Source organism: Sus scrofa, chromosome 3, assembly GCF_054392235.1.
Source record: "Sus scrofa isolate SSC_HxYL_T2T_F1_AM1 chromosome 3, Sscrofa_HxYL_maternal_Yorkshire_Landrace_v2.0, whole genome shotgun sequence".
Lineage (NCBI taxonomy): Eukaryota > Metazoa > Chordata > Mammalia > Artiodactyla > Suidae > Sus > Sus scrofa.
In genome coordinates, this window is record NC_139385.1 from 141,391,464 (window position 1) to 141,405,089 (window position 13,626).

The 13,626-nt window shown below is 40.6% G+C and overlaps 1 long non-coding RNA gene across 1 annotated transcript in view; it reads left to right on the forward strand.

The window, feature by feature from the left end:
- Positions 1-12,698, forward strand: part of LOC146404984 (uncharacterized) — a 36,464-nt gene extending 23,766 nt beyond the window's left edge. Inside the window, exons 5-7 of the long non-coding RNA XR_014839843.1 lie at positions 2,616-2,901; positions 3,401-3,503; positions 3,620-12,698. This is a non-coding gene — a long non-coding RNA (uncharacterized LOC146404984). The remainder of the gene's footprint in view (positions 1-2,615; positions 2,902-3,400; positions 3,504-3,619) is intronic.
- The last annotated feature ends 928 nt before the right edge of the window (positions 12,699-13,626 follow it).

Here is a 13,626-nt window from a genome sequence, read left to right on the forward strand (position 1 = left end):
GTGGGTGGGGCCACCTTAGTATCTAGGTTCTCGAGAGAGATGGCCAGTGGGGATGCCGGTCTATATCCTCTGCCTCTGAGAAACTAGCTGAATTGGTAGAGTCCTCCCCAATTCCAGGGGGTCTTCCTCTTCTCCTTGCTTTACTTTAGCTTTGAGCAATTTAACTGCACAAGATTATCAGGACAAAACTGACTTAATTTTGGACAGCTCTTCTTTAATATTCTTTTAAAAATCATGAGTTCCCAGATGGATTCCTTAAATATATCAATCACTTTTATTGTTTTAGGGACAATTAAAAGAAAAAATAAATTGATATAAATAAAATACAGGAACAGTTGTTTCTCAGTAATGTTTTTGATAACAAAAAGTGCCCACACAAGACAAACAAGCCCAAGGTAACCACTTCACTGTTACAAACAGCAATGTATAAATCCCAGTTCAAGAATGAGACCAAATTTGTGGGACAGCTTTGTTGTCACAAATACCGGAAAGATTTCAGATCTCAGATGTAAGTTACCTGGGTCAGTTTCTATCTGGTCAGAGGGTTACTGTGATTTATATCTCAGGCACGAGCATCAGAATATTCTACCTTTGTTTCATAGAGTGATCTTAGTTGTTAAAAGTTGATTAACATTGCTCAGAACTGGCAGAGGGTTAACCTCGAAGCAGATTGCGAATCACCAGGAATTTCCAGCAACTATAAACACTCTACAAGGCATCTAGCCTTCCCTTTAGCATCTCGACAAGCAGAGACAAGGGTATCAAAGGCCAGGAAAAGGGCATTGCTGGGTGGTTAGGCCTGGGCTGCAGGCTGCATCGATCAGAGCAGGAGGATTATGGTACCCCGACTGCTAATCAATAGATATTGATGCAGTCTCCTGCTCTAAATGCAGCCGGGTTAATCAGTGTCTGCGCAAAACAATGAGCTGAAAGGCAATCCTCCCATTCACGGGCCCCAAAGAAGTAGGTCTGTTTGTTTCAGCAGCTGCCTGTGGAGCAGGGGCGGCACAGCTGGGCCTTTCCTAGAGCAGCCTGGGCAGGTGGTGGAGACACCTGCTCAGCCGGCAGGAACAGTGTGGTCAGAGGATCTGTTTCTGGGTCCCCAGAGTCTTTGAGGCTCTCTCTGTCTGCCTATCTATCTATCTCTCTATCTGATAGAGGACATATAAAACTGCTCGTGGATTTTTGCACCCAAGACCCGTGGGTCTTGTTTTGTTGGGTGCTTCCTTGCACAGAGCCACTGACAGTTCAGGAAGAATGGTAAAGGCCTGTGCCTCTTGATGTGGAATGCTCGAGTCTCCCAGACTTTTACTTGAACTTAAAGCAGCATCTGTGTAAGACGGAAATGGTGGAAGACAAAGACAGAAGGAAGAGATATATGAAGGGAGACAGAGAGAGGGTAAGAAGGAACAAGAAAAAGATAAACTGACAGGAAGACAACCTATATTTTGATCTTGAGGCAAGCACCAGCAGGCAAATGCCCTGTGAATATTTAATCAGATGCTCTTCAGGAAAAACAGCCCTGGTGAACCATCCATTTTCTCTGGCAGGGATGAGATTGGAGCTGAAGAATTAGAGAGGAAATTTGCATGTTTCTATATTCTTCTATCTTATGCACAAAAAGCCTGTGGTTCCAATAACCAGTATTTCTGACATGTCACACCCAGCATGTAGACCAAGGCAAAGAAGCAGCCTGTTCAAATTTCAGTGTAGGACGCGTGTGTAACGTAGAGATTGAAAAGCCTTGCATTTATTTTGTCCTGTGGTGAGTCTCAATTTCCCCGACACAGACAGCCCTGATTCCAAATATTTTGTTCCCTGAAACCCCATTCAGCCTTTCATTCTTGTCCAAACAGTAATATGAGTTCAGTTTAACTAATTCCTCAACTCAATAGCCTTTTCAGCCCCTTGTCAAAGATACGTTTCCAGGTATAATTTCTCAGATGTGTGGCTATGTAGTTAAAAACAAAAGACAAGATAAAAAATCAAGGCCAACAGTGAGTTTTTAAAATATTTTACCATATTATAAGAAACAGAAAGGCAGATCCAAGATAATTAAACAATCAGGGTTCCACTGTTCATTTTTCCCAGCCAGCGACATGAAAGATAATCTGCATATTTCTCAGCTATTAATATTTTCAAATGACAAACTCTTTCATTTTTAACTGGCAGACTCTTGCCTTTATTCAGGTGCTAAGGGCATCCACTCTCCACCTGTCTGGGATTATTAGTTGACTGGAATAAACATGAAAAGTGTTTTTCCGATATCCGGGCACACCCATCCTCTAGGGAATCCCGCCTTGGGGGACGAGTCCCCAGGACCTTGGGGACCCACCTCACAGGTCTTTATTTTCTTCTGCTCAAAACCAGGGCCTCTCTGGCCTTTTTGTGCCCTCAGTTTATATGAATTAGCTCTTCCTTTGCCATATTTTGAGCCAGGAGTGAAAACAAAAACAGTTATATCAGGTTACTTCCAATTCTATGACACACTCTTCTACCACACAATTTTTACCCCCTGAATAAAGGGATGCGATTATTTTAATGTTTTAGCCTTTCCCTGCCTTTGCCCCACCCCTCATGGTCTCTTCATTCTTTTGGCTTTTCTGTCTGATTAGGTTACCCTGGAGGCATCCCCGAGTATGTCTGTGATTATTTCTGAGCTCAATGTGAGGATAAAGCGCTAATATCAATCGCACAACCCCAATCAATACCTCTTTTTATTGTTGCAAAATTCCACGCCGTGTACCTGGAGGACTCTGGTGAAAGAAAACAAAACAAAGCAAGCAAGCAAGCAAACAAACAAAAACAAAGACACCAACAAGAAACAAGCCGAAGCACTGGGAGCCCAGAGGGAGTGTGTGGGTCCCTGTCTTTGTGCCTTCATGTCTTCCATCGCTCAGGGTAGGAACCTAGCTGAGTAACTCTCCTCTTTCGGTCCCTTTCACATCAAAAGGATGACAGCAGTCGTCTCTTTTTCATAACAGGGATGCTTTTTGACCACAGATGAAAAGATCTTCAATTTTTAAAGCTAAAGTAACCATATGTGTTTGTTTTTAATAAAAAAAAAAAATAGGATCTATTCTGGGAGTGGACTATGCTGTTTTAAATCAGGAGTCCTCTGGAAGAATCCTGATAGGCATACATTCTAATCTATGGCAGGAAAGTGTCGTTTATTTTTTTTCCCTTTATATGAAGAGGTATTCATTATACATAAGTCTGACCATTTTTTGAAGCTGGTATTCACAACAGGGTCATTACTGAAATTTTAAGTATATGCATGAATTTAACAGCCAACTGGTGCTGCTTTATAGCTTTTGAATAAGGTTATCATTCTAGGGTTGTGATTTTGGGGCCGTTTTCCTTTTATTTCTTCCAATGAAGGAGCTTTTCATGTCTATAGGGAGCTATCCTCTTGAGCAATCTGCAATGCCAGTTCTCTGCGTTGATTCCAGCAAGAGTCAGGTGAAATGAGGCTCAGCCCTCCTGAAATAGAATGGAAATAGGTAAGTGGTGATCTTTGAAAAAATGCACCCCTTGTTTTCTTTGGATCTCTTGGCCACCTTTGGGCTCCTTGTTTCTCATTAATCTTCCTCTGTTGTGTTGTCTTTTGCCGTTTCAGACGGAGTTGAGGATTTGAAAATGGAAACCACGGGAAGGTGGAGTAGATGGAAAACACATGTGAGTGTGTGACTAAGAGTGAGCCGTTCAGACTCCGAGCTTCAAACTAAAATGTGTAACGTAGCTGTAATGCCATCTGCCTCAAAGAGATTATTTTCTGAATTAACTGAAATTCTTTCAGTACAACACATCCGTGCCTGTATCTTGTAAATGCTCACGGTGGCATCTTTCCTTCTTCTTACTGTCTACACTATCAGGAACCTTAACGATGAGCTAAAATCAAGATGAAGATGTAAGAGAAGCGGCCACAGTGGCCTGGAGCTGAAGCTCACTGGCTCGAGGGGCAGATGTCATTTATTCTCTGTGGACAGTCCGGCAGCTTCTCTGCCCGAGACCACAAGGTCTGAGAAGCTATGCCTGAGAATTCAGGAGGGCCCGGGGTTGTGTTCTGTTCTAACCGGGAATCTACTGGCTGCTTTCCATTGCTAAGGGGCTCTGTTTTTCTGGAGGGCATTGGTTTTTTTTTTTTTTTTTTTTTTTTTTTTTTACTGCCAAAGGTCCCTTCATTTCAGTCTTTGTGGATACAGGACAGTAGAGAGCAGCCAAGTTTCCCAGTTCTAGAAGCCATTTCTAATCCCATGCAGCCCATACTTAATCTATTTCTCCTTGTCCTAAGTATGCAAATAAGATGTGCTTAGCCAAGGCATTCAGCATGATTCTCATTAAAGAAATTAGATCAGACTATGAGGAGTGACTTTCCCAATCTTTGTGGGAGTTCCAACAAGAAAGGGCGTTTATTTGGGCTTTTGGAGTGGGATTTAGCTGAATATATGAAAAGCAGGCAGACACATAAGAAAGTGTCTTTATGTAAGATGCCAGTTTTCAAACTTGCTGTGTTGTGTGTTGTGTGGCAGAAAATCACTCTTGGAACATTTAGTGCTCTCCTCCCAGACTAAAACTAAAACTAAACTAAACTAAACTAAAATAAAATAAAATAAAAGGATTGGAGGAGAGAAATGGTATTAACACTCCCAGGATAATTTTTTGTTCCTACAAACCAGAAACACAAAGGGAAGAATCAAGAGCTCTTTGAAATTAAAACAAATAAACAAACACGAAAAACTTAGTAATTCAAGGAGAGAAGTAGAACACAATTTTGAGGACATTTCCCAGAGAGTTAAGCAAAAAGGTCAAATGGCATATCATATAAACACTTGCAAAATTAAGATTGGAGACTCAGCCCAGAAAGTGCAACATCCAGGTAATAGGGTTTCCAGGCAGAAGAATCAAACGAAGAGGAGAAAAGTCTTCAATGAAATACTTGGAGAATATCTCTGAGAAACAAGGGACATGGGTTTTACAATGAAAAGTATCCAACACAATGGAAAGAAAGAGACCCACACTGAGTCATATTATTATGGCATTTCAGACCTCAGAGACAATGATCCTAAGAGCTTGGACTCAGACCCCTATGGATTTGAGTGCAGCAGCACTAGAATCCACAGGAAATGGAATAATGCCTTCCCAGTTCTGTGTAAAGTTGATCTTAGACTTTATTTGACACCTAGGGAAACCACCAATCAGGTCTGAGGACGGAGTAGAGACGTTTTCAGATATGCAAGTTGTCAGCAGGTTACCAGGATGGGATGTGGGGTGCATTGTTACGGCTACTTCAGGAAACTCATAACGATCTTCTCAGAGATGTGTGTACCATCATCTGGCCCCAGGTGTTCTCCCAGCATTCCTATTACTGACAGAAGCATCTTTGGTCCCTTTGTTGTATGTGTGATCATTCCTAATAGCAATTAATTTTTTTCCTGAATGTTTCTGAATGTCTATGAGTAGCATAAGGGCAGGTACCGTGTTTATTTCTTCTTTACTGTATACCCAGTGCTGGAATTATTGTGATGCTGGAAAGAGAGGTACCAGGAAAGAGAAGATGGAGGAGAAAGACACATGAAACGGCCCTGACCCTTAGTGCATCTTCTTCTGATTAACACTCTTAATGAGACAGCCACGCGTAAGCTCCCCCAGGAAAATTGTGTTTAACCTTCATTGGTAAGTCCACATATACCATAATAACACTGCCTTCCCCCCCCTTTCTGCCTTTTGTTTTTATCACACATATGATATATAATATATTCCAATAGGATGTAGTCAAGCACTGCCGTATTGAGTAAATCCCTCACTTCTGCCTGCCATTAACAGCTCGGGTGTGGTTTATCTTATCATCATGCCTGGACATGCACACATATTAACATGTTGCATATGCGTTTTATAACATCAATAGGATCATATTTGTAACTCTGCTTTTAGTTTTTTATATTTTTAGGGAACCTTCGTACTGTTCTCGATAGCAGCTGCACCAATTTGCATTCCCATCAACAGTGTCAGGGGGTTATTTCTTCTCCACACCCTCTGCAGCATTTTTTATTCGCAGATTTTTTGATGAGAGATTCATAAACATAGAGGAAAACTTCTGGTTACAAATGTGAAAGGGGGGATGGATAAATTAGGAATTTGGTATTAACACATACACATTACATAAAATAGATAACAAAGAAGTTCCTTGGTGGCTCAGTGGGTTAAAGATCCAGTGTTGTCACTACTGTGGCTCAGGTTTAATCCTTGACCTGGGAACTTCCACATGCTGCAGGTGTGACCAAAAAAAGAAACAAAAAAGATAACAAAGGACCTACTGTATAGCACAGGGAACTATAATCAATATCTTATAATAAACTGTTAAGGGAAAATAATCTAACACATACACACACACATATGTACATATCTGTGTTATATATATGTGTGTATATATGTAACTGAATCACTTTGTTGTACGTGTGAAACTAACACAACATTGTAATTCAACTACATTTCAATAAAAATTTAAAAATTAAATTTAAAATATTGGCGAATTGATACAACTCATCCATTCCAAATGCAATAGTTTGCATCCACTTAACCCCAAATTCACAGTCCCTCCACTCCCTCCCCCCACTGACAACCACAAGTCCATTCTCCAAGTCCATGAGTTTCTTCTCTGTGGAAAGGTCCATTTGTGCTTTATATTAGATTCCAGATATATGTGATATGATAGCAAATGCTGTTTGTCTTTTTCTTTCTGACTTACTGAGAGTCTCTAGTTCTATCCATGTTGCTGCAAATGGAATTATTTTGTTCTTTTTATGGCTGAGTAGTATTCCATTGTGTATATATACCACATCTTCTTAATCCATTCATCTGTTGATGGACATTTAGGTTGTTTCCATGTCTTGGCTGCTGTGAATAGTGGTGCAATGAACATACAGGTGCATGTATCTTTTTCAAGGAAAGTTTTGTCTGGATATAAGCAATGAGATCCTGTGTATAGCAGAGGCAACTATATTGCCCGGTCACTTGTGATGGAGCGTGATGGAGGATAATGTGAGAGAAAGAATGTGTGTGTGTGTGTGTGTGTGTGTGTGTGTGTGTGTGTGACTGGGTCACTTTTCTGTAGAGTAGAAAATTGGCAGAACACTGTAAACCAACTATAACTGAAAAAATAAAAATCATTAAAAAAATATTGGTGAATCTGAGTAAAAGTATAAAAAATTAATAGGATTATCCTGTACACATCTCTTTCTTACCATTTGCTGTTTACCTAATAATGTGAATATGCATCTTCAGGTAAGCATGTGCACCATTAACTCATCATTTACAATAACTCTAACACTGTCCTGAGTCCATTGAATGTGCCCTGATTTATTCAGCACTACGTTATTGAAGCACATTTGTATTACTACTGCGCCAAATGTGGCAATAAACATCCTTAGACTTAAAACTTTAATTTTTAAAGAATGTCTTTAAAAAAGGAGTTTTCTGGAAATCCAATTACTAGATCAAACATTTTACATTTTTGATGGATACTGGAAAATTCAGAAATATTTTACTAATTATACTCCTATCAAAGTTATATGATCTTGCAGGTTTCTCACGTTTTTGCACCACTTTAGAAACTTTTTCAAATATTTTAGGTGAAACATAATACTTATTGTTCTAATTAGTTTTTACTTGAACACTAATGACGTTAAGCTTCTTTTTCCATAAAATTTCTTCTTCGTGTATATTGCCTTTTCATTTGCTTTCTCCATTTCTCTTAGCTTTTGAATATTTTTTATTGATTTGTATATACTCTTTATATATTCATGAACAATTTTTATCATTTTCTTTACTTAAAACATTGCAGAGCTCTTTAAAAATAATTCACAGTGTCCATTATAAAAATACAGCCAATAATCACTGATTTTCCAGGGGAAATTAGCTGTATGTCTGCAAGTATCAGTGCTTCCCATTCTTAATTAATTCTCCCTATTGTCAAGGTCCTTTATTTGTTGTGGTTCATTCTCACTTGAGGACATTGCTATTGGTGATAATGACACAAATGTCATTCAACTCTCTGCTTCTGCAGAGACCTACCATGACCTGCAGTGATCTACCTGGAGAAGCAGAACACCTGAATACAGGTTGTTAACAGAATTGAACCAGGTACACTGAACCACAAGGGGGAGGTGTCTGACCTCAGCTATGAGAGATGAAATTTACTCTCCTGAACGTTAATTGAAGACAAAGCACACCCACATGGCTGCGAGCCTTCAGTAACACTTCACATTTTTCTCTCTCCCTCACCTGCATCCCAGGCACTAACTTAATGAAAAAAAAAAAAATGTAGCACATCCGAAAGACTGCAGGACATTTTTTAAAAGGTAAACAATATCATCCGTTGCCTCGGTTGGCGTGACATCTGCCAATCTGAAGGGCATCTAGGGTAGATGTGATAAGGTATGTTTGTGTATCTGTCTATTTAATACCTTTTAAGCTGTCATTTAATTCTTATCTTCTTCAAATACCTGGACAAATGCAAAGAAAACATTCAGCAGAGTCAAAAGTGCAGAATTATTAATCAACCCTTGCAAACAAACGGGCTGTTTGGCCCCTTTGGTGGGCTCACTTCTCAGAACTGCAGAAATGGAGAATTGTGTTGATATGGGGGGGTGGGTGCTGAATATTGCCTGGCTGAGTTTACCTCAACTCCTTGTTTGCTCTTCATTACTTTTGAGCAAAAGATAAAATTGCCTTGAAAGGGTACAGCAATTCCATCACGTGATGGCCTCCTCATTGCTAATGCCATCCATTAATCAAAGGCTGGAAAGCCAGGCTTGGGGCTCACTGGGGACCCAGCAGGTCTGGGCCACCCAGGTGACTATGGTAATGATGGCTGGCTCTCCTAGTAGGAAAGTGACTCTTTCTAATCTGTCCTAAGCTGTTGTGATATGCTGAGTGCAGGGGGACAGCTGTGAAGTCAGATGCTGCAGCCCATTCGAGGGGCTTGGTGACTCTGTTTAGTGTCCCAGGAGGGCACTGGAGACAGGAAGGCAGGAGGCTGAGAGAGCAGAACGAGGCCAGCTCTCACACTCAGGCCAGAAGTGACACGGTACACATGTCCCCTTCAGAGACCTTCATGAATAGGCAACCACAACACCCAATTCTCTCTTTGTTCCTGCATCAAATCCTTCTGGGCGTCTGACCCCAGCTTCTAGGGGAAGATCAACATTAAACCACTGAAAACTTGAGTTACCTTTCTATTTCTGCAAATACATCAAAAAATGTGTGCCTTCTGGGAGAGCATGCAATTCTGTCCAGTGATGTGTTCCAGAAGGTTTCCTAACAGAACTGCAGTTGGCTTTGCTTTTTCTGAACGTCTTATGCTTGAGGGCATGGCACCTTCATAGAGGATGTGGCTGGGAGTGTAAATGGTTGGGAGGAGATCCTTTATCTGATTAAGGAATGGGAGCAGATGGTGACCTGGTTCCAAGCATGGGATACCCATCCTGACTGCGTTTGTTTCCCACAACCCACCTTTGTGCAAAATCTTTCCTCTCACCTTTTACTAAGAACCCAGAAAATAATTGTTCTGGGGGTGGGAGGTGGGGAGCGGGGATACGAAGGGGGGGTGAGGCTCAGTCTGCGGGTGGAGGTGGAAGATGCATGAAGCGTTTTTAGTAGAAAGGACACCGTGGAGGTCCTGACAGCCTGGTGACGATTTGTTTGTGTTGGAGTAACCAGTAAGTCGGCTGTTCGTCTTTGAGTAATTGCTCCTGTCAGCTTGTTAAACATTGAAAACAAATGCGCTGGAGAAAAACCATGCCTCTTTCTTAGATAGAGTCATTTTTAGGCCAGTCTTCAGTACGTGTGGTAATTGGGGGTCCTGGGGGGGGGGCGCCCACACATTGACCGCATCTGAGGCTGGGCGGGAGAGAGACATTGAACTTCTGACCCGGGAGCCAGGTCCAGCCTCCAGTTTGGTCTCTAGGCGGCCATAGATCTGTTCACTGATGCTACAGCACAGAAAACGGTTTTCTTCCGGAGGGCTGCTCTGGTTAGTCGAGTCATAAACATCTCTAAAGGTTGGAGGAAGAGAGGGCTATTTGGGAGCAGAGAACAGCATTCAGTTGGATAATTAAATTCTCAAATCGCCGGGATGGGGCTGAAGCCACTTGGACTCAGCATCTAATCGGAACTCACTTTATTGTTCATTTTTTATTCTCCTGACCTTCTCTGGTTTCCTTCTCCATCATCCCTTTTCCTTCACGTTTGTTTTAATTCTCTCTTCCCATCAGTTCCACTTCACCTTTCCTTGTTCCTGTGTCTAAGTTTATGCCTCCTTACATAGCTGCCTCGTGGATCACACATATGTTTTGATTTCAATGTATGTCTGGGTATGTTTTCCAGGGTCTACCCAAGTCGTAGCTGTGATCCATAGCCAAGAGTTGTTTTCTAAAATAACTTGTTTGTTCTCATTCCATCAGCATCTATAGATTACATGTGAGGTCATCCCCAAAGTTATTAAAAACAAAAGCATCTATTTGAAAAGGAATTTGGGTCATCTAAGTGTCTAAAAGCAGAAGTAAAGCTGTATTTGTTTTGCAACAAGGTGAAAAGCAGCTTTCTTCTGGGTAATTTTCAGGCTTAGGTTTACAGAAATTAATCCGTTAGAGATCCATCACTGGTGTGCTTATCTTTCTGATACCCTGTGAAGTGTGTGTTCACATCGCAGCAGAAAGATGATGGCTCAGGAATTCCTGATGTGGCACAGTGGGTTAAGGATCTGGTATTGTCTCTGTGGCAGTACAAGTGTGATCCCTGAACCAGTGCAGTGGGTTAAGGATCTGGCATTGATGCAGCTGTGGTGTAGGTTGCAGCTACAACTCAGATTCAACCCCTGGCCCAGGAACTTGCATATGCTGTGGGTGCAACCAAAAAAGAAGGAAAAAATAAGATTATGGCTCAAAACTGAATCCATAGGAATAGACTATATTCCAAACTGAAACTGGATATTTGGTCACGTAATTTGCTTTCCTCTGGTTCTAGAGAAAGGAGTTAGTGAGGACAGTAGCCTCTGTGCTTCTGTAAGATGCTTAGCTCTCAACCAGGCTGGAGAATTTCAAAAACATCGCTGATGTGAGATTCAGTGTCTGCTAGCTAGGACCTGCCCACCTCTAGAATTTTACTGAAATATGTGTATACTTTCTAAAAGGTTTTTTTTTTTAATTTGTTGAAATGACTTTTAGCCGAAAATGTCACTTTTAAAAGCCAGTTTCAATGATCAATCCATCATCAAGTTCAAACTGCAGGTCCCGGAGTAACTTTTCAGACAAACTAAAATAAATACATTCACCCAGAGCTCCTGAGAAAGCACACAGAAAAGTCAAATCAAAGGGATAAAAAGTCTCCAAATTGCATTTGTGACATAAATTTCCAGGGAAAAATCATGAATTCGACCAACAACAATTTTATGTTCTCATATTTCAGGGGATATTTAGGGATTTTAAATAACCTAGGAGTACTGGATCTGTGCTCCACAGGAAAACCTATAAAAATTGATGAGGGGAGATAAGAAAGAGCTAGCCAGGGCATATTTTAAATGCAAGACATCTAATTTTTTAAAACGAAAGTTCAAGTGTCCAAGATGTCAGTATATCGTCATAGAAGAAAGGGGCCAATGTGTACAGAAATTTAAAGTCAAATCTGTGAATTAATTACTGGAATCTCTTCAAAACAATCCCAATAGAAAATATTCTGTAAAGTTGATTTTAGAACCAAGGCACTAATTGGGATTGTAACATCTGAATTAAAAACAAAAACAAAAACGAAAAGGAGCTATTTATCTTGACAAATTGGAGACAGGTCTTTAAAGCATTAACAATGAAAAGAATCTGCAAGTCTGCAAGTTCCTAGTGTTTAGTTTTTACACTGTTTTTTTTTTGTTTGTTTGTTTGTTTGTTTGTTTTTTGTTTTTTTGTCTTTTTAGGGCCTCACCAGGCTAGGGGTCGATTCGGAGCTATAGCTGCTAGACTATACCACAGCCACAGCAACGCAGGATCCGAGCTGTGTCTGTGACCTACACCACAGCTCAGGGCAATGCCAGATCCTTAAACGACCGAGCAAGATCAGGAATCGAATCCACGGCCTCATGGATACTAGTGGGATTCGTTACCACTGAGCCACAACAGGAACTTCTGTTTATACATTCTTAATTTTGAAACTTTGTACCTTCTAACTACAGATATTTATGATAGAAAATAACCATTTCTCCTATTTCAATTTTATTTTAATTTTTAATTTGTTTTTTTTCATTTTTGGTTACCCCTCAGCATATGGAGATCCCAGGTCAGGGAATCACATCCAAACCCCAGGTGCAACTTAAGCTGCAGCTGTGGCAACTCCAGATCCTTAACCTATGGTGTGGGGCTGGGGATGGAACCTTCATCCCAGCACTGCAGAGACAGAGCCGATTCTGTTGCACCACAGCAGGACCTCCCATTTCTCCTATTTTATTCACTTGCCCACTTAACTCATTGTAAAAGGAGACCTTTCTGATGATGAATGGCAGGAGAGTGTAGCTGCCTTCATTAAAAATACGAGGAGTCTGGAGTTCCCTGCTGCTTAGCAGCTTAAGGATCCAGCATTGTCACTGCTGTAGCTGGGTTGCTGCTATGGTGCAGGTTCCATCCTTGGCCAGGGAACTTCCACATGTCATGGGCATGGCCAAAAAAAAAAAAAAAAAGCAAGAAACAAAAAAAAACGAAAAGAAAAACCAAAAAAAAAAAAAAAAAATGGAGGGTTCTATTCTATTCTATTTAGGATTCTAAAAAATCTGTTCACTGTTTTGTGTTCAACTAGTGCCCCCAAAATGTATTTCCTAGAGCATGGCTTTTACTAGGCATTTGGTGAAAAGAGTAAACATATTCTTTTTTCTGTTGCTTGCATCCAACATAATTTGATAACTGCCAAGAGCTTGCTTCATATAATAGGCCCTGCAGAAGGGGCAGATTCTATTGAAGAAGGCAGGGTAAGGTGGTGAGGAATCTTTTTATTCTGGACCGGGCCCTTGGCAATCTTCCTTATGCCAAACAATAGAGCTGACCAAACTCTAGTCTGTAATGACCACTGATGGTTGAGTTTTAAGGGCCTTGGATGAAAAAGTACCTGGGTTTTGGCTACCTCTTGCAGTTATTAATGAGAACCTATGTAAAGAAGTAATCTTAGGAAGAAAAAAAGTCTCCATGGTGTTCCAAAATAAGACCATCTTTGCCTGTAAATGACAATTCGAGATTTTGAATCTGCTTTTATGGAAAACATTAAAATTCATCATCATCAGGGGCCTTTCGGCATTAGAACCTAGGAAAGAAGAAAGCACAATCCTGGAATGTCCTATACTTGACGTGAACATAGGAAGTAAGACTTCGGGTTGCCTAATTTTTGAAAAGAGGTTAGTGCATTTTTTTTTATACATGTAAGCATTTTTGAAAGGAACATATGTGAAGTCAAACGTATGTGAATGCTGGACAATTAATAGGATAGACTTCAGTAGATACTGTTGCTACTGACACAGCAATCGCTTCCTCTTTCTTCCTTCCAACCAGAATCTCAACTCGTTTGTAGAATCCACTCATTTGTCACAAATCCCAT